The following is a 21,714-nucleotide window of genomic DNA, read 5'->3' as shown; positions in this document are numbered from 1 at the left end:
AAATAACTTCCACACAAGTTATTTTAATTAAAGGTGAGTGATACATATAACATAATCTGATACATAGCAGGTGATGAATTAAAGTTTCTTTTTATTTATTTTGAAGAATTTAAAGCATGCATTATGGTGTAGGCAATAATATAATAAACATTTATTAGCCACCATCTAGCGCTGTCAAATCCAACATTTTGCTTTAATTTGCTTCAGATATTCTTTTAGAGAAATAAACCACTTCAGACATGATTGGCTCTCCCTGTGTACCCTGCCCAGACTGGACGAATTCCCACCTTCTCAAGGTGGCCATGCTATCTATCATCCCCAGGCTTGTGTACCATAGACAGCTAGGTCCCTAAAACTATACAGCTTTGAGTTTTTCTGTTTTTAAACTTTATATAAATGACACCATAGTATTTACATCTTGATGCTGTTTGCCTTTCACATTGAACATGGTTTTTGGTAGCTCTAGTTAATTCATTGTCATGGATGGTAGTAAACCACTACATAAATATTACAGTTGAATTATCAATTCTCCTACTGACCAGGTTTCAGCCTGTTTCTAAGTTATCATTATCATGAGAATTGCTAAGATAACCATTTTTCCCAATATCCCTAGGTAGCATGTGCTGTAAATGAGAAGTTTTATTGTTTCACACAAACAATGGATTTCACTAGGCTTTTAGACTTGTGCCAGTCTCTGATGGGTGCTGTTAATTGTCCTAAAAAAAAAAAAAAAAGTAACAGGATCTGCACCTCTGGAATTACCAGGGCTGTTCTAATCCAAATAGAATGTCCTATTGTCTCCATGAGTAATAATTACACTGGTTAGAGGAAGTAGTGAATATTTAGATGAGGAGCCATGGCCACTGTAAATGAAGGGCCTGGCCAACCAGGAGTGTGGGGAGGCCTGGGCAGAAGATGGCATTGGGGGAAGGGCATCATCTTTTCGACCTTGACCCTGTTTTATCATCTGTTTTTAAGAATCATTTTCATGCTCATGCAATTCTTGTGTGTTTTGGTCTTTCCTGAGACTGATCACTGGGGGAGAGATGAATTTTTTAAAATTTGAAGACTTCAGTCAGTTCACAAACAGAGGCTTATCATCTCTGTCTTGGAGGCACTCAGGGCCTGGAAGAGGGGATGCAGACAGGGGGAGGAATACAGGGTGCAGTGGGAGGGCAGAAGACGGGAGACTGAAGGTCCATCGAATGAACCTCCCCAGGGCGGGAACAGGGTCTGTGCAGAGCTGTATCTTAGGACTGGGCACCGAGTGGGTCAGGGGCCCACACGTGTCAGGAAGAAGGGAAGCTACCTACTATGTAGGTGGAGCGTGGTACCCAGACCCCATTGAAAGGGGACTGTAACTGATCAGGGTCTTAAAAGGGTACAGGCTCAGGGTGCCATCGTTTTAAGAGGAGTTCTCAAGAAGAGCCAGAATCCACTTTTGGTGGTGCTAGTGGTGTTGCCTGGGGCGGCACATCGCTTGAAGGTATAAACCTCCCCTGTTTTAGGACGTTAGCTAATTCCATCTTTTAAAGTAAACACTGTGTGGTCCCAACAAAACCTATCCGGGCGCTGCATCTGGTCCATACGTCATCAGTTTAAGGTCCTTAAACTGCTCGAACGTCCTTTTCAATACTCTCTGATAGCTGCTTACTCTGGCCCAATGTGCTGTTACCCTCTTCCCACAGCATCTCATTAACCTGCCAACCTGCCTCTGAGGAACGTCCCCCAGTGGGCTCTGTTTCCAGACAAGGGAGATGGTCCCGGTCACAAGCTGCTGAACAGGAGAGAAGAGTAAGGCCGGATCTGTTTGTCTCTACAGTCTGGGCAACTTGATTTTTCTCCTAATTGTGTGAATGAGAGATGAAGAGAAGATTTCCCGTAAATGTGACATACGAACCGGGTCTCATTGGGTTAGGAGTTTGCGAGGCATAGGGAACAGCGAGTACAGTCGTCCCTCGGTATCCAAGGGGGATTGGTTCCAAGACTGCTTCCCCCAAGCCCCGTGGATATCCAAATCCTTGGATGCTCAAGTGCCTTATATTAAATGGCATTGTACCGTCGGCTCTCTGTATCTGCGGGTTCTGCATTGGCAAATTCGACCAACGGCGGCTGGAAGATCCATTGGTTGAAACCGTGGATGCGGAACCCAGGAATATGGAGGGCCGGCTCTACACATTTTAGGGCCAGGATATTCTTTATATCCCAGGGCGTTACCACACAGCGTGGAGAGGGCACTGTCACAGCTGTTCACGTGAAGCTACTGCTGAGTCAGCGTTTGATAAATGACGTGAATGCCTGCAGTGGACACTGTCTTTGAGATGGCCCCTAGACAGGGCACAGTGCCGTGGGCACGAAAAAGCACCACGTGAGGGCCCTATGGAGAGCCTGCGTGAGACCCTCCATGGGGGACCCCAGAGATAACCCAGCAAAGCCTGGCAGGGGGGAGACTGGCAGGTGGTGGCAAAAGGCGGCTATATTTGAGTTAATGTGGCTTCGTTTGTACACACAAGCCAATGAAGAAACTTGGGGATATGTTTGTATTTACGTCAATGAACATAAATAGATCAAAATACTCACAGAGTTTCTTTTGGTGACAGAATGACCTTTTTTTTTTTTTTTTTTTTCCGGTACGCGGGCCTCTCACTGCTGTGGCCTCTCCCGTTGCGGAGCACAGGCTCCAGACGTGCAGGCTCAGCGGCCATGGCTCACGGGCCCAGCCGATCCGCGGCATGTGGGATCTTCCCGGACCGGGGCACGAACCCATGTCCCCTGCATCGGCAGGCAGACTCTCAACCACTGCGCCACCTGGGAAGCCCCCAGAATGACCTTTTGCTCCATGTTATTTGTTTGTTGGGATCATCGTATTCATCGCAAGTCCTCTATTTATTGGCTATGTTTTCTAATGCACCAAATGAGCTGTTTACTTCTGCTGGATTTTTAGAAATTTGACTCTTCCTATTTAATGTCTCAGAACAGGCATTTTCGATCTCAGAATGTTCCCTTTTCAACTTCATGAAAATCTATATTGATTTCCAAATACCTACGTACGTATGCATGTCTACATATATTTTTTCCTGCTTCTTCCTTAGATGGATATTTATTCTTGACTCCTCAGATTGGAGTCTTCTAAACACTGAATCTTCTGGGTGAACAAGGATGTTTTTCCTAGTTGCTCCCTATTATGGGATATTTGTCCAGTACTGACAATTCAGATAAATTCTAGGAGAGGTGGGATGAGTCTTGGCTTACCCTGTTCAGACACATAGAGGGTACAGAACTATCTAGAATGAAATGGTTTACTTCACCAGGTAACAGCCTGTGTCTGAAGCAGAAGCAGATATACTGTGAAGGATTCTTAGATGGGATATAGATAGCAATAAACATATAAGAAAAAATTGATAAATTAGACTTCATCAGAATTAACTTCCACTCCTCAGAAGACGTCATTAAAAAGAACAAAGATGTCATTATACATTTGTCCAAATCCATAGGATGTACAACACTGAGAGGGGACCCTAATGTAAACTATGGAGGTTGGGGGGTAATGATGTGTCAATGTAGGTTCGTCCTTGAAACAAAGGTATCCTTTGACGCAAGATGTTGATAAAGGCAGAGGATGTGCATACGATGAGGCAGAGGATATATGGGAAATCTCTGTACCTTCTGCTCAATTTTGTTATGGATCTAAAACTGCTATAAAAATAAAGTGTCTTTCACAGACCTACTAGAGAATGGACTTGAGGATATGGGGAGGGGGAAGGGTAAGCTGTGACAAAGTGAGAGAGAGGCATGGACATATATACACTACCAAACGTAAGGTAGATAGCTAGTGGGAAGCAGCCGCATAGCACAGGGAGATCAGCTCGGGGCTTTGTGACCATATAGAGGGGTGGGATAGGGAGGGTGGGAGGGAGACGCAAGAGAGAAGAGATATGGGGACATATGTATAACTGATTCACTTTGTTATAAAGCAGAAACTAACACACCATTGTAAAGCAATTATACTCCAATAAAGATGTAAAATAATAAAAATAAAGTGTCTTCAAAATAATTTTTAAGTGTACATATTTCTAAAATGAAAAGGCGAGATACAGACAGGGGGAAATATTTGCAAAACATATACCTGACACGGAACTTCTGTCCAAAATACATGAAGAACTCCTAAAACTTGCTAATAATGAGACACAATAGCCAAGTTTAAAATATAGGCAAAATACACTTCGAAAAAGAAGATATCTGGGCTTCCCTGGTGGCGTAGTTGTTGAGAGTCTGCCTGCCGATGCAGGGGACGCAGGTTCGTGCCCCGGTCCGGGAAGATCTCACATGCCGCGGAGCGGCTGGGCCCGTGAGCCATGGCCGCTGAGCCTGCGTGTCCGGAGCCTGTTGCTCCGCAATGGGAGGGGCCACAACAGTGAGAAGCCCGCGTACTGCAATAAATAAATAAATAAATAAATAAATAAAAATAAAAAAGAAGATATCTCAGTGGCCAATAAGCATACAAAAATAATCAACGTCATTGGTTATTAAGAAAGTGTGAAATAAAATCACATTGAGATACTACCACATACTTACTAGAATGGCCGGAATTTTAAAAGAGTGAGAATACCAAGTGTTCGTGAGGACATGGACTTACCAAGACCCATTCCTGGTGGGAGGGTAAAAAGTACAACCACTGCAGAACAAAATTTAACAGTATCTCATAAAGTTAAACTTACATCAGTCATGTAAACCAGCATTTACCCAAGAGAAATGAACACATATATCCATGAAATGATTTGGACACGAAAGTTTATAGCAGCTTTATTCATAATAGTCCCAAACTGGAAGCAATCCAACTGTCCATCACTAGGGGAATGAATAAATCAACTGCAGCATATTTACATAAAGGAATAAGACTCAGCAATTAAAAGGAACAAATACTAATATGAACAACTACATGGATGAATCTTACAGATGTGTTGAGAACAAAAACTCAGAGACAAAAGAGCACATGCTGCGTGATTCCATTTATATGAGGTTCAAGAAGAGGTAAATCTAATCCATGTTGGAAAAATTCAGAATATTCCTCTCCCCCCAGCTCTGGGGGGAGAGGAATTGATTGGGAATGTCTAGGAGGGAACTTTCTGGGGTGAATGGCAAGATTCTGTGTTGTACGGAGATGTGAGTCACACGATCGTGTCATTTTGTCAAAATCCTACATTTAATAGTCATGTATTTCAATGTATCTAAATTTTACCTTAAAAAAAACTACGCAAGCAATAATTGAGTAGGGATTTGGGGGACTGGGGAAGCAAAGGTGCAAAAAGAATGACAGAATGTTGATCCTTGTTGAAGGTGGATGATGGGCATATATGGGTTCATTGTATTATTCAGTTTACTCTGTATGTGTTTGAAAAATCCCGTCATAAAAAGTGTTTTTACAGTCTCATAGGATTTCAGAGCAGGAAATGCTGCTGTTTCAACACCTTAAGCTCATTCCCATCTCAGGGCCTTTGCGCAGCTATTCCCTCTGCCGGAAACGCTCTATTCCCTGATCTTGGAATGTTCAGGACTCAGCTTACATGTCACCTCCTAAGGCCTCCTCTGACCAACTTAGCTAAAGTAGCCTCCAGGCATTCTCTATTTCATCTGGACATTTCAATTCTCGGCATAGCACTTATTTTTATATCTTGTTTTCCTGTTTATGTAATATTTGGTGATTGTCTGTCTTCATCAAAAATGTAAGGTCCATAATAGTGGGGACGTGTCTGTCTCATTCACTTGTTTCTCCCCACCACCTGGCCACTGTCTGATGCTGCATAGGTTTTATTCAGTATCAACTGCTGTAGAATGAATGAATTCAGCAGAAAAGTGTCAGAGCTGGTGTTAGGGCTGAATTCATATGCTGAAGCCCTAACCTTCAGAATGTGACTTATTTGGAGACAGGGTCTTTCAAGAGGAAATTAAGTTAAAATGAGTATGAGTTGGCCCTAGTCCAATAAAACTGGTGTCCTTATAAGAAGAGGATATTAAGACAGTGACAGGTATAGAGGGAGGACCATGTGAGGACACAGGGAGAAGGTGGCTGTCTACAATCTAAGGAGAGAGGCCTCAGAAGAAACCAGCCCTGCCAACACCTTGATCTCAAACTTCTAGTCTCCAGAATTGTGAGAAAATAGATTTCTGGTGTTTAAGTCAGCCATTCTGTGGTATTTGTTACAGTAGCCCTAGTAAACTAATAGAGCTGTTATCTGAATTCAGTTGTGTTTGAAGCCTCTAGACTTATTTGCCTTCCAAATAAGAAAGTCAACTGAATTTAGAGTTGGCAGATTGAGCAAATAGAAATGCAGGACACCCAGTTAAATTTGAAAAATAATTCTGTTGGATTTTTATAACGTATTGAAAAAAAGCTAAATATAGAAAAAATGTTTTATATGTATGAGACACAAAGAAACCCTGACAGAGGGGATTCTAGAATCCCAGTCTCCTGGCTCCCATTCTAATGAGGCACAATTTGAAGACAAGAAGGTGGTTAATTGAAGAAAACACCCCCAAGCATTCATTCCTTTCCTTTAAGTTTCCCCGGACCAATCTGGTTTGGAATGGCAAGGTGGGAACTACACCAGTAGGTGAGGGAGGCTCCTTCAGAAGCTTACCAGGTGAGACACCATGATGGATACTTAAATTTGGGCAGGAGAATGTTTTCCTAGGATGCTTTTCACTTTCACAAGAATCTAATGTAACAGAGAAAGCCTGAGTTTTACTGGAGGGCAATTTTGAAGCATTAATAAAGTTTAAAATCCAACACCCACCAATTCCAATTCTCCGTATCCACCCTAGAGAAGCATCCTCACATGTGGTCCAGGAGGCATAAACAAGAATGTTTGTACAGTGGAAAATTGGGAAAAATGGAAATAGGGATATAAAAATAATGGTATGACTGTTAAATGGAATATTACGCAGCTGTTAAAAAGGATGAGGGCCATCCATAGGACCCGTAGCACCATATGGAACCCCAAGACATATTATTAGATGGAAGACCAAGTTGTAGAAAGAACAGAATGGCAGGATACCATATAATATACACACACATAAAAATTTGTTTGTTTTGGGTAGATAGCTATGTGCGCAAACGAATGAGAGATGTTCTGGTGGGCAGCCTCTTAAACTGGTAACCAGTGGAGCAAATACATCTCTGGAGATGGGAAGGAGCCAAGATTGCATTGGGGGAAGGGTTGTCAAAAGAGGCACTAGCTTTACCTGTAACGTTGTGAGTTTTAAAAGAAAAATGTTTTGATGTCTTATGTAATTAAAAGATTTTTTTAAGAGAAAGATTATGGGTTTTGCAATCAGACACACCAGTGTGTGAGTCCCAGCTCTGTCATTCACTGACTATGTGGCTCTGGGCACTGTGGTAGTTGAATAATGGTCCCCAAGATGTCCATGTCCTATTCCCTGGAACCTGTGAATGGTAACTTACATGGCAAAGGGGACTTCGGAGTTGTGGTTAAGTACAAGATCTTGGGATGGGGAGATTACCTAGATTATCAGATGGGCCTAAATGTAATCACAAGGGTCCTTGTAAGAGGGAGACAGAAGGAATCTAGACTACAGGAGAGGAAGAAGGGGACAAGGGAAGCAGAGGCAGAAAAGATGATGTGATGGGGGAGGCGTGAGCTAAGGAATGAGGACAGCCTCCAGGGGCAAGAAAGGGCAAATAAATGGATTATTCTTTAGAGCCTCCAGTGGGATGATGGCCTGGCCATCATTGGCCTTGATTTGCATCAAGTGAAATGCTTTTCAGACTTCTGGCCTGTAGAACTGTGGGAGAATATATGCACATTGTGTTTGCACCACTAAGTGTGTGACAGTTTGTTATGGCGGCGGTAGGGAACTGATTCAACAAGTTACTTCACTTCCCTGAGCCCCTGTTTGCTCATCTGTAAAATGGGATGGTTCCAGGACTTCACAGGCTGTTGTGGGGACCAGAGCTCACGTTTGTGCAGCCAGTAGTAGAGACATTATTGCAGCTAACATCGAGTGGACTCTTCTTCTCAGCCAACTGCCGTCCCTTGCAAGGCTCTGAGGAAGGAGATGTCTGCTACCAACTCAAGGCATGCAATCCAGACCTATGCTCTGAACGCTGGAGCTATCCTGCCTCTCAGGACAGAGCCCGTTCTGTGGCTGGTTCTCAGGAAACTCTCCTTGTAAGAAGAACATGACCATTTACTCGATACGGGCTGGGAGTTCCTGAAATGAATAACCCTGTTTAGAAGCAGTTCTCCCCTGGGTCTTGTTTCACTTCCTGGTGCTTTCCTCTTGCGTTTCAAGGATGACTGGTGCTGTCATAGAAAGTTTGGAATCGGTTTAATCATGGCTTCCAATGTCAAGGTTGACTAATTTTTACCATACTTGAAGATCATCCTTGCCTAGTGCAGTAATAAACTCAGTCTCTGTGCTTGGGGAATTACATCCCTCTTGGGAGCAAATATCGGCAGTGAACTCCAAGAAGACAGTGCGTGTCACTCCCACAGCCTCTAGGCCCCTGATGGGAGGTATTGCTCCTATAAATGGAGAAGCAAGGCCCCTCCTGAGTCTGGAGATCCAAGAATCATCAAGAGGTAGAGAGGGTCCCAGGAGGCCCCCTGCAACGTCCACAGTTTATTACTTATGTCATGGAGAAGGCAAAGTCCGAGCCACTTCCTTCCAGTCCTTTCACAAGCTCCCAGCCTCAGGAGGGCTGGGCTCCAGGGGAACAATAGCTTGGAGACCTCCCAGCTATGAGCTCGGACAGGAAACCATGCTCTCATGTCAGAATCAGCTGAAAATGAGCCCAAGGTTTTTGACATGGCAGCACATGTGCTGTATCAGCCAAAGCCTTCACTGTAGGCACCGAACACTCCACACTCCAGGCTCAGGGATGTTGTGAAACTGTGATCGATTTTTGCTCCGCTCAGAGGCCATTAACTTAAATATTAGTCCTTTCTTTTCTGCAAGTTTTCTTCAGCCCAGTCTTTATGTAGATTTCGAATGATCCAGGTTGGGAGTAAATGATTTTTGTTAAAGAAAACTACGTCTGGTGTGGGAGAAGAGAGATGGTAATTAAAAACAGAAGGACAAAGAATCAGCACTTCCACTTCTGAGTATTTACCCAAAAGAATTAAAAGCAGGGACATGAAAGAATCCTTGCATTATTCAAAAGAGCCAAAAGGTGGAGACAACCCAAGTGTCCATCGACAGATGAATGGATACACAAGCGTGCTATATACCTACAATGGAATATTATTTGGTTGTAAAAAGGAAGGAAATGCTGACACATGCCACGACATGGATGAACCTCAAAGACAGCATGCTAAGCCAGACAAAAAATGACAAAGACTACATGATTCTACTTATTTAAGGTACCTAGAATAGTCAAATTCATAGAGGCAGAGCGGAATAGAGGCAGAGCGGAATAGAGGCAGAGCGGAATAGAGGCTATCAGGGGCTGAGGGAAGTGGGAAAGGAGGAGTTAGTGTTTAATGGGTACGGAGTTTCAGTTTGAGAAGATGAGAAAGTTCTGGAGATGGATGGTGGTGATTGTTGCATGACAATGTGAATGTACAGGATGCCACTGAACTGTACGCTTAATAATGGTTAACATGGTAAATTTTATGTTATGTATATTTTACCACAATAAAAAAGGGAGGGGTGGCTGAGGAGTGTAGGGGGACCAGAACCACTTGCACTGGAGCAGGATTCCCACCTAGCTTCTCACTGCAATCACCCAGAGCGTTTGAAAAACCTTGATGCTCAGGCTGCTCCTGAGACGAAGTACATCAGCATCTGTGTTTCTTTTTAGCTTCTGTGTGATTCCAAAGGGCAGCCAAGGTGGAGAACCTCTGGGAAAAACAGGTGCTCTGAATGAGAATAGACAGAAGCTGAGGGTGGTGGTCGGGGAATATTCAGGGGAGGTGACATCTTGCACAGGTCCCCAAAGGAGCAGAAACAGCCAGCTAGGCAACCTCTCGTTACTGACAGCTCGTGTTGCCTTCACAATAGAACTGATTTTCTAGTGCTAAGTCCATTTCTCATAAAAATGTGGCTCACGTTTCATAGGCTCCCCTAGAACCACTGCTCTAGAGTCTTGCTATCAAAGTACAGCCAGCAGAGATGCACTGGGAAGAAAACTACCACTGACTGAGCCCCTACTCCAAGCCCAGCTCCCTAGCTCATTCCAAACACCCAACAGGCTTGGTAGTATGTCAAGTGTACATCCTAGGTCCCCCGGCCCAGGACAGTCCCCATTTATACTTGTCCCAGTAGCATTATTAATGGAGCCCCCTTTCACTCTCACAGATGTCCCAATTTAGAAATTTAGGTGATGGGGCTTCCCTGGTGGCGCAGTGGTTGAGAGTCCGCCTGCCGATGCAGGGGACACGGGTTCGTGCCCCGGTCCGGGAAGATCCCACATGCCGTGGAGTGGCTGGGCCCGTGAGCCATGGCCACTGAACACGTCCGGAGCCTGTGCTCCGCAACGGGAGAGGCCACAACCGTGAGAGGCCCGCGTACCGAAAAAAAAAAAGAAGAAAGAAAGAAATTTAGGTGATGAATGATATGAGCCCATGCCTGTGAGTTGGATAGTATCATTCTCCATTCTAAGTCTGAGGAAGCCAAACCCAAGAGAAATATGGAAACTTATCCAAGGTCACACAGAAGTAAAACTGGGACGTGACCTGGGTTTCTCAATTTCCAAAGCCTGTCCTCTCTGCCCTGTGGCCATCTGCCTACCCAGGAGCCAGGTCCAAAAAAATCCATCTTCAAGGGCATTTGGAATGATTACATTTTTAAAAAAGAATTTAAAAATGGAATTTCTCTTTTGTTTCTTTTAAGAAGAGGGGAATGGGAGAAGTGGGAATAAAATGCCCATTTACTGAGCACCTACTAAGTGTCAGTTGCTTTTCTAAACACTGGTGATATGGCAGTGAGAAAATCATCCTTATGTCCATGGAGTATGAAACCAATAGAGAACAGAATCATCTATTCACCGTGATCAGGGCTGTGGGAAAAACAGGGTGCTCTGAATGAGAAGAATAGACAGAGGTGAGGGTGGTGGTCAGTGAATATTCTCTGGGGAAGTGACATTTCGCACAGCTTCTGAAGGAGCAGAAAAAGCCAGCTGGTCAACCTCTCTTTATCAACGGCTTGTGTTGTCTTCACAGTAGAACCAATTTCCTAGTGCTGAGCCCATTTCTCATAAAATGTGGCTCACGTGTCAGAGGCTCCCCGAGTAAAGCCCAACTCTGAATTTATATGGAGATTCAATTGGAGGCACCGGAAACTGAGAGCTGAGATGCAAATATACCTGCTGGGGTCTGGAGCACCGCTGCTAACGGCTATCAGTACCTACTTCTGCTGCATGTAGAAGGAGATCTCTGTATCCAGTGGAAGGCGTTATTATTTTTAATATTTTATATTGAAGTATAAACTACTGGCAAAAAAGTTTCTCAATGAATTTTCACGAAGTGAATACCCTCATGTACCAGATCAAGAAAGAGAATATTATTAGCACCCTAGATACCCCACACCCATCCCTGCTGCTAACAGCTCCTTTCCCCCCAAGATAACCACTTTTGACACCATAAATTTGTCTTGCAATTGGCATAGTTTTAAAGCTTTGCATCCCAGGCCCAACTTGCATCTAGTAAAGCTCGACTTGTTTATGTTCTCACTGATGGGGCGTGAAATGCCTCTTTCCCCAAACACCACAAACCAAGTCATCATCATCCTTTTTAATGTTGATCAATCTGATTGATGAAAATATGCTCTCCTGATTCTGATTCTTTTGGTTGGCTTTTGTCTAATGATGAATGAGATGAAATAATGCATAGTATGTTTAATGGCCATTTGGCTTTCTTGTGACAATTGCTTGTTCATGTTCTTTGTCCAATTTTCCTTGGGAATATCCTACTCCATTAAACTATCCTGTTACAGCAAGCATATACTCCTTTGCTTGCTATTTTCCCCAGTGTGTCATGTGCTTTGTAAGTAGCTTTCTATGGTGCTTTGGCTGTTTCTCTTCTCTTCATTTACCCTCACTCTCTTGGTTATCTCATCCAGTCTCATGGCTTTCAATACCGTTCGCATGCTGCTATGGACTAAATTGTGCCCTCCCAAAACTTATACGTTGAGAATCTAACCCCCTATGGGACTGTATTTGGAGATAGGAGCTTTAGGAAGTAATTAGGGTTAAATGAGGACATAAGGGTGGGGCCCTAATCCAATAGAATTGTGGCCTTACCTTAATATTAATTCTTTTTTAAATTTTATTGGAATATAGTTGCTTTACAATGTTGTGTTAGTTTCTACTGCACAGCAAAATGAATCAGCAGGAAATTCAAAAAAGTGGAGAGATATATGTGTGTGTGTATATATATATATATATATATATATATATATAGCCTTAAAAGAAGAGGAAGATCTCTCTCTCTCTCTCTCTCTCTCTCTCTCTCTCCCCCCCACATGAAGATAAAGTGAGAAGGTGACCACCTACAAGCCAAAAAGAGAGCTCTCATCAGAAGCCAATCACACTGGCACCCTGATCTCAGACTTCCAGCCTCTAGGACAAATAATTTTATTTTCTTTAAGCGGCCCAGCCTATGATATTTTGTTAGGGCACCCCAAACTGACTAAAACATACTCTGAGCCTGCCCCCAAATCTAGCTCCAGCCCAGACCTTTCTCCTGAACTTCATACTCCTCCATCTAAATGTCTCCTGACCCCTTGATGTCTAAGGCACATTTCCAACTCAACCTGTCCAAAATGGGATCCTGACCTTCTCTCTTCACAACTGCTCCACTCTCGGCCTTGTTCGTTTTTCCAGGGGCTCCAGCTGTGCAAGAAAACACATCCTGAAGGCATCCTTGACCTGGCTTTTCCCCAATCACTCCCCAGCCACCCCATAGGGAATCCTCTTGACCCTGCTGCCTTCAAACTGTATCTAGGCTCCAACTCTGTTCACTGGGTCCACCTGTCACAAGCTGTCCTCATGGTTGCCTGGAGGCTGCAGCAGTCTCCTAACTGCTCTCCCTGCCTCGGCTCTTGACCTCCTACAGTCTATTCTCAGCCTAGCAGCAGAGTGAGCCAGTTCAGACAAAGCAGATCGTGTCCTTCCTCTGCTCAAACCCATGATTCCCACCTCTTTTGGAGTAAAGCCAATGACCTTGCCATGATCTTTCTTGCTCCATGACCTCTCTGGCCTCACCTTCCAGGGCTCTGTCCTTGGCTAGCTCATCTCCAGTCATAGGGTCCCGTATGCTAGTCCTTGAATGGTCCAGGTGTGTTCCTGCCTTAGGGGCTTTGCACATCTGCTCCTTCTGCACAGAACATCCTTCTCTGGGATAGCCACATGGCCACTCCCTCACCTCTTTCAAGATTGTCACCACTGTCACCTTCAATGAAATCTATACTGACCAGAGTATTGACAATAGCAATCCCCCTTCTGCATTCCCAACCCCCTTAACAACTAAAGAAAAATGCTTTATGCATACTTATCTTTTCAATCTTCTACAAACTATAGTTTATCACTGTCTAAAACACTGTAGCGTTTACTTATGTATTAATCTATTATGCTTATTATCTATTGCCCCCAATCGAGGGTGGTGATCTCTGTTGGGTTTTGTTCACTGTGGCTCCCTGAGCGCCTTTAACAGTACTTGGACATTGGAGATATTATTTATTTACTAGATAAATAATCAAATACATTTAAACCTATAGCCAAATCCATCAGTCTTTTACTTTAACTTTCTGCTTTTGTGGTCATGCCCAGAAAGCCCTTCTCAACTCACATATTGAGAACAATAGAAGGAAATAGCCTTTCCTGACCACACATATATCCTTCCAGATTATGGCTGTATTTTGTACATTTAGAATTTTCATCTATTTTGGAATTTATTTATTGTATGGTGTGAGGTAGGGAAATAGTTTTCTTTTTTTTAACCATGGTTTGTCTGTTTTCCAATATCTGTTATTTCTTTGCTGATTTAAGATGCTCCCTTAATTTTTTTATCCTTAACTTTTGTAATACTTAGCTCTATTTCTGGACCTTCTATTACATTCCATTGATCTGATTATTTACTGCTCCACCAGTTAATAAACTATTTTAATTTTTTTAAGTGCACATATTCCTTTTAAAAAATAATTAGAATCTCCAAAACTTTGTCTCTTTATCTGGTCTTTCAAAGAATTGGTTCTCAGATTTACCAGTTCTACTGGGTATTTGTTTCCTTTATATCTAATTGATTAATTTATACTTTTGTTTTTAGCAATGGCTTCTTTTTTAAGACTTTATTTTTTTTTAAGTATTTATTTTTTTTTTGGCAGGGTATTCAGCTCATTTACTTGCATTCATTCAAGAAGCCAAGGCTGTCTTTTCTTTAAGTTAAAGTTTGACTACATCTCTTAAGATTTGATAGGTTTTCATTACTATCGTCTAAATGGTCCATAATTACACTTTTAATTTTCTCCATTTTTAAGAGTTGTTTAGATTGTTTTTCATTTCTCATAAATACACTTATATTGTGATTTTAGGATAATTATTTTGTTTCCAATCTCTATTATTGGGGTCAAAGGATATTTCTGTAAACTTTTTAACTTTGAAAGAGGGTTTCTTTTGGAGATTTTTCTTTATGACTTAGATTGGTCATTTTCTGCAACTGTCGTTGCAAAACTTGAGAAGAATGCATATTCTTTGTAGGTACTGAGTATAATATATACCCACTAAGTTGAGCTAAATGATCCTTTTTCTTTTTTTCCATTTTTTTTTTTTTTTTTTGATGCTTGTTTAACTCTCAAAGAGAGAAAGCTTGGTTAATGCTCTCCTTTCTCTTGGGGTTCCTGTTAGTTTCTTCCTGCCTTTCTTTATGTGTTTTGAGTCTATGAGTTTGGGAATGTCATTGATGATACATTAGTCCATATAAGTAATTTTTTGTTGGAGAGCTCCTAGTCATGTCTTTTCCCAGTTTCTCTGTTGGGGTGTTTTACCTTCTTATTGACCTGAAAGAGCTTTTTCTATATTAAATATACTAACTCTCTGCCATCTGTGTTGCAAATATTTTCCCAAATTCTTGGTTTAAAAAATTCTGTTAATATTTAATATACAGACACTTTAAATCTTTCTATAGTCAAATATTATGCTTTGTTTGTATTCTCAAAATAGTGTGGTGAGAAGATGTTAGGTGAGGGGCAAAAGTCTTGGTCTCCTCTCCTTGATCAACCTTGAACTTCTCTGCCTGTTGGATTAAGTTTCTCAGCCCCTATTTACAAGCAATGGTCCCATGTCACCTCCCTCCTCTGATCCTTCAGGATGTTCCAGGGGCAACTCAAGGAAAGAGGGAACTCCTTTTATCTCGTGGAGTCACAGACCTAAAAGTATAATTAAGAACTGGGCTTCCTTGGTGGCGCAGTGGTTGAGAGTCCGCCTGCCAATGCAGGGGACACGGATTCGTGCCCCGGTCCGGGAAGATCCCACATGCCGCGGAGCGGCTGGGCCCGTGAGCCATGGCCACTGAGCCTGCGCGTGCAGAGCCTGTGCTCCGCAACGGGAGAGGCCACAACAGTGAGAGGCCCACGTACCGCAAAAAAAACACTATACTTTGACACCATTGATCAGTGTATAGGTAAAACGGTATATACTTTTTCTGCATCTTCTGTTCTGAAAACGTTTGTCCCAGGTCTTAAAATATATTCCTTCTATACACACAACACCTCTGTGTATATATTGGATTGGCCATTGGCCAAAATGTTTGTTCGGGTTTTTCCATAAGATGCTACGGAAAAACCCGAACAAACTTTTTGGCCAACCCAATAGAAGATTTCAATATAGAAACAGCGATTCCAGTTAAGCACCTACCATATCCTAAAGATGAATACTCTACACCTCTGTTCTTAAAAATTCTACCTCCACTGCTGATTATCCCTTCCCCTCTCCCCACCCGCCTGTTGCTCCCAAATTCCTTACACCAAATGAAAAGAAGTCAGGATTTGTGTGTGTGTGTGTGTGTGTGTGTGTGTGTGTGTGTACACCTTGTCTTTTACTTTTAACTAAGTGTATTTTTTCTTAAGAAAAGCATGTTATTTCTTTAAGAGTATTTCTGATGTCAACTGTTAATATTTTTTTTATCCCATAAAAAATATGAGTAATACCATAAGTGTACCTATGATTATGTAAAAAAAAAATTTGAAAAACTATTCCCTGTAATAAAAGGTTGAAGAAAATGCAATGCTGACAATAAATACATTGGAGTGATGTGGCCTTGGGCACGTCATTTGATCTCTTTGGACCTCTGTCTTTTAACCTGACAGGTCCAACCCAGTGTCATTGGATTGGGACTGAATCTAAGAAAGTACAAGTCATGAGACCTTAGCAATTACTGAATCAGTTACCTACCTCACCAGTTAGTCTAATCAGTGGTTGACTTGAAAACATACTCTCTTAACCAGCGCCACTCTGGCATTACCTGAAACAGAGACAAAATTGCCTCCAACTTTTATGTCAGAAATTTGTCTACATTGAGCACTAAAGTTTTACTGACTATTCCTTCACTCCCTTAAATATTCCCTTTGGCAGACACTCTATAAACGTTTTGCATGTCTAAGGCTGTCTCCCCAGTGTCCAGTTCCCTTTCCTTTCTTCCTAGAGCCCAGATTATGCCCAAGTATCTGTGCAACCCCATGCAGCCTTGTTCATCAGGGAGAGCTGATTTCACTCCAGTTGTTGGGGACGGAGCTGATAGATACAAGAATGATTCCACTTCCCTTACTGGTGATTGGATAAGGAAAGGTCTTCAGACCTAGTTCGAGTTCATGAGATGTGAGTAAATGTCAGTTAAGGCACTACTCGGAAAAGTTCTTTATTCATAAGAGAGAGTCGTGGAAGAAAGCAGTCTTCTGTCTTCCTGTGAATACTGTTACATCCTATGAAGCTTAGAAATGCCGTAGCCATCTTACTATTGGTCTTAGGATGGAAGAACAGAAAGAACCTGGGAACTCGATGACATCATTAAGTCACTGAATCAACCAGCCCTGAAGCCTGTCCTCTGACAGGCAGGACTTTTGTTTCTGAAAAACAGTAATTATCCTCATTGCTTATGGCAGTGTGGGTTCAAGATCATTGTTACTTGCAGCTGATGGCATTCTAACTGAAAGACCTGGACAACTTTATTGAATTATGTCACAGCCCTTTCCTCCAGGAGCTCAGAGTCTAGTTTGTAGGTATTAGGTTTGATAGTTCCATTAAACTGAGCTAAATAATCATTGAATCTATTTTCTTGCATCCATTTCTTATGAGAGAAGTAGAAGTTCAACAGAAGGTCATTTAAAAAAAGAGTGCTATCCATGGACAAGGGATACATGAGCAAAGAGCTGTGAGAACACAGAGAGGGAGCAGTTCCTTCTCCTAGGGGATGATCACGGGCTATGGAGCCATGCTGGGCTGAGGTCTGAAGGCTGAATAAGAATTTATCAGGGGAAAAAGTGAGAAAGGCATTCCTAACAGAAAAGTGAGCATGTACAAAAGCACGAAGTGCTTTAATCTGACAATCACCCACACACTTGCTGTTTTTCATGGAGTAGCAAGATTTCACTGGGAGAAGAGAGGGGGGCATTCATTCATTCACTGGACACCTATTTTGAGCATCCGTCATGTGCCAGGTACCGTTTTAGGTGCTGGAGTTAGAGCACTGAGAAAAACAGACAGTGACCTACGCTCATGGAGCTTACAAAGAAACAGCACTTACCTCTTCCTCCCACCCCACTCCCTCCCATCTCGCATGCTCATCTATAACTAGGTATTGGGGCATGTTCTCCCTTGCTGCACGAGGCTGACCCTCTAAAAATTGTCAAGTGGACAGTACTGGTCTGAAGCACCTCCATCTTCCTGTTTCCAGCCGTTTCCTTTCCATGGCCCACTTGGCTTCTTCCCATCCCTCTTCCATTCTTATCAGTGATTCTTACGTCACATTTGGTCCATTCACTGGGGTTTTCATTTTACCCAGGTTGAAGGTTATAAGCTAAATGAATGAAGTTCTATTGGTGTATTGTCATAAGTCAGCCAGTAAACGGAGGTACTATTTTCTGGAAAACCGGAGACTCTGTAGGTAGGTCAGCCGATGCTGCGCTCTATTGGCTGATGTCTACCAGACGGAGCTTCACTGGGAAAACGGAGGAAAGCAAACTAGCTCAGAGAATTTGATCGTGACTCCTTGGCCCTTGTGTAGGACTAACCTTAATGCTCATGAGAGATTCCTGTGGTCAGGGAACATGGGACAAAGAACGCTGAGGACAGGGCACCTAGATTCAAATCCTCTCACTTGGGATCCTGAGAAAACCTCCAAACCTGAACTTCAAATGCCTCGTTTTTTTATGAGACGCATCATACTCCCTTTGCAAAGTTGAAATGGAGATTAAAATAATTTGTATGGCCAAAACAGAGTGAATACTGAATTAATGGTCATTACAATTTGTTTACTATAATGGTAGTCATGGACGTACTCTGTGTGTGGAAGCCTTGAAACTGGAATTGAGGGGATTTGGGGTGACTCCACTGATTGATTAAGCATGCTCTAACATCAGACCTCTAGCTAGTTAAGGACTCCTTTCATCTTGAAACTTCCTTTGCCAACGGGAAAAACAGAAAGAAGAAGGGGGAAAAAAGGGGTTTTCATTGTTGGGAGAGAAAGCATCCTTCAACCAAGCAAAACCGACCAACCATTCATCAAGTCCATTTTGTTATTAAAGGCCGATAGGATTAAAGAGCTAATTACAGTGTCCTAGGTTTGGTATTATCCATTGTTACCAGGACTGAGTCATGCCTGGTCTCTGGCTTTTTAAGCACCAGCATGACAGAGCATTTGGTTCACCTGCATATGTTTTCATTTCCCTGGCATAATCAAGCACGGTTATTAGCATCTGCAAACTCAAACCAGACAAGCAATCTGGGTTTAAGATAGAAACAGGCTGATAGGCTGTTCCCCCAGATTTCCTTCACTGACAGCCCGCCTTTATGGGTCTGGGCTGTGCCCAACTACTCCAATCGGGCAGAATGTACACAGTGTATATTAAGTGAATTTTGGACATTTAATGAGGTAATTGCAGGCTGAATGTATTCCTGGAGAATCAGAGATATAAAGTTTCCCACCATTCTTTTCCTCCTTGTAGTCTTTTTTAAGGTCTTATTAATTTGCAAACCAGCTAATTACAACTCCTCCAGGCAAAATAACTGTGCAGTTGGCGCTGTAATAGATGAGTGGTTTGGGCTGAGAGAGCAGGTCCTGTTTTTTTCTTTGCCTATTACACACATTGTTTTAGGTAATTAACATCCACTTTGTAGTGGCAGCTCTGACGCCTCCCTGTCTGAACAGTGTCTTGGCTGACAGCCTCCGAAACAGCCCTGGTGAACTTCTTGCAAAATCATGTGATATTATTATATAATTCCTCCCGATGAAAGCTCAAAGAGAATTTGCACACATAGCTACATGTGAGCTTTTGGATCTAGACACACTCACACGAAGTGGCTTCTTGAAGGAGTGTTTTCTTCTAGCTGGGCAGGGACTGGGGTGGGAGCAAAGGAAAGAATCGGGTCTGAATTCTGTCGTTACTTCCACCAGATGAGATAAGTCACACTGACCTCCCAGAACTTTTGCGAGCATTCCACGAGTTTTTAACAATACTTGGCAAAGAGTAGTTTCACCTTCTACCAAATTAACAATCTCTTCTCCAGAGTTAATAAAAATTAACAGGCAGGCTTTCAAAAGAATCTATTATATTTTCTCCTTGTATTCTTATCTCTGAGCACCATTTTGAATAAAAATCTAGAACTTTGGATTATGGCTACATGGGTCAAGTGAAGACCTCAGCCATTGCCCAAGGCTCTTGAACTGTGTAGTCTGCTGGTCTTACATGTGCTCCTTCCTCTTTGCTCCTCTGTTCACTCTTGCTTTGTAAGGGCCTGATGCGTGTGGAGAATTCACTTTCAGGGTCCTTTGCAAAATCGGTTAACGGCTGGTGTTTGATGGAAAGTGTTTCTAAAATATTTTGTAGCTCTTTCCTTTGCTGAGTCCCAGAAGAAATGGGGAGAGGGCATTTCCCAACACTTTATCACCTACCTCACAGTGTTTTGTTGGTTTCAAACAACTAGAGCAACAACAATAAAATAGATGGCTAGCATTGTGTCATTCATTGGAAGCAACCTGACACCCAATATTTTCTTGCACTTGTGACATCTAGAAGCCTTCATTAATTATCAGTACATTCTCTTTTCTCCAAAGCTGGGGAAAGTTGGACAACCGATCAGTCTAGAATGACACTGGATGACTTTTTTGTTTTCCCTTCTTCGTTTTTTTTACGTTTTATGGGGGATTGATTCTTAACCCCTCCCTCCCCCTAAGCCCAAATTTTCCTCAGAAATAAGTCTCACCAGCCCAGTGTGGAGTTACGCCACTCTGACGGTCCGTGGGCTGGAGCTGGCTGACTCCTATGGTGGACATATCACAGTGAAAAAGTGTGGGGAGTAGACAGGGCTGCGTCTCTTGTCTCCTTTTGGAAAGACCAAAGGTCCCAGCGTTGAAAACACAACAGCTAAAAGGATCTGCAGGTCTGAACAGGGACGAGAGAAAGAGAGGCCAAACAGAAAAGGATCTGTGGGAGGTGGGACCTGGCTTTAAAAGGACGCATATTGAACATGTACCACTTACCTGGCACGATCACATCATCATCTCATTTAATCCCCACAATTTGAATCCTGTGAGGGGAATATTAATCACTTACAAAACAGGTTAAGTGACTTAGGCAGAGTCACACGGCAAATAGGTAGCAGAGTCAGGAGGCGAGCCCATGTGTATCTGACTCCATAGACCTCACACAACACCTTTCCCTTTCGAGAAGCCAAGAATGGGAAACCGACTTGGGGGGAAGAAAAGAAAAAGAAAAAGAAAAGGCTGGATTCCGATGTCTGTACTCTGGTCGCTGACCAAAGGAGAGTTCAATTTGCTTTGTTTCCCTGAACTCTACAAACCCAAATCAGAGCCGAGTCTTCCTCGTAGAGCATAACTTTCACTCACTTGCATTCCAAAACACCAGAGGTCACAAATTGGCAGCCTGTGGGCCCACACTGGCCTAAAGATATGTTTTGCTTGGCTCTTAAGAGTTGGATCACACAATATATTTCAAAAATTAGCTCCGTTGCCAACACAAAATTCAGGGGTTACATCGTTCACTTCTAGCCATGATGGACTGGCTTGATTCAGACCAACCCTAGAACGAATGACTAGAAATCTGGACTTAAAAACCTAGCTGTGGGATAACACTGAAGAGAGGCTAAGGGTGCCAGGGCTTGAGGAGCTACGGTTCCAGAGGGAAAGAAAATGCTTCAGAATGAAGCCGACAAGGTCAAGGCGTGTGCCAGTTCCTAAGCTGTGCAGATGGAGGCTGAGGAGTCTTGGAGCAGCTAGAAGGCAGAGGGGCTGAGCAGAGCTTTCACAAGTTTCACAGGCCAGAGAACCAAAAGGTAGAGTCCAGGGCTGTCAAGGCAGCCAGGACTTCAGGGGCCAAAGAAAAGACACAGAAGGGAGCCCAACGTTTGGTGGTGCCCTTCTCTGCAAGGGGGAATAGGACGGTGCTTCTAGGAGTGTGACAGATGTGGCGGGATTAAAATTAAAATAGAATTCAGGACCTTTTTAGGAGGAGGGGCTTTGGAGA

The sequence above is a fragment of the Pseudorca crassidens genome, chromosome 3 (genome assembly GCF_039906515.1).
Source record: "Pseudorca crassidens isolate mPseCra1 chromosome 3, mPseCra1.hap1, whole genome shotgun sequence".
Classification (NCBI taxonomy): Eukaryota; Metazoa; Chordata; class Mammalia; order Artiodactyla; family Delphinidae; genus Pseudorca; species Pseudorca crassidens.
Note: the sequence above shows the minus strand (reverse complement) of the source record.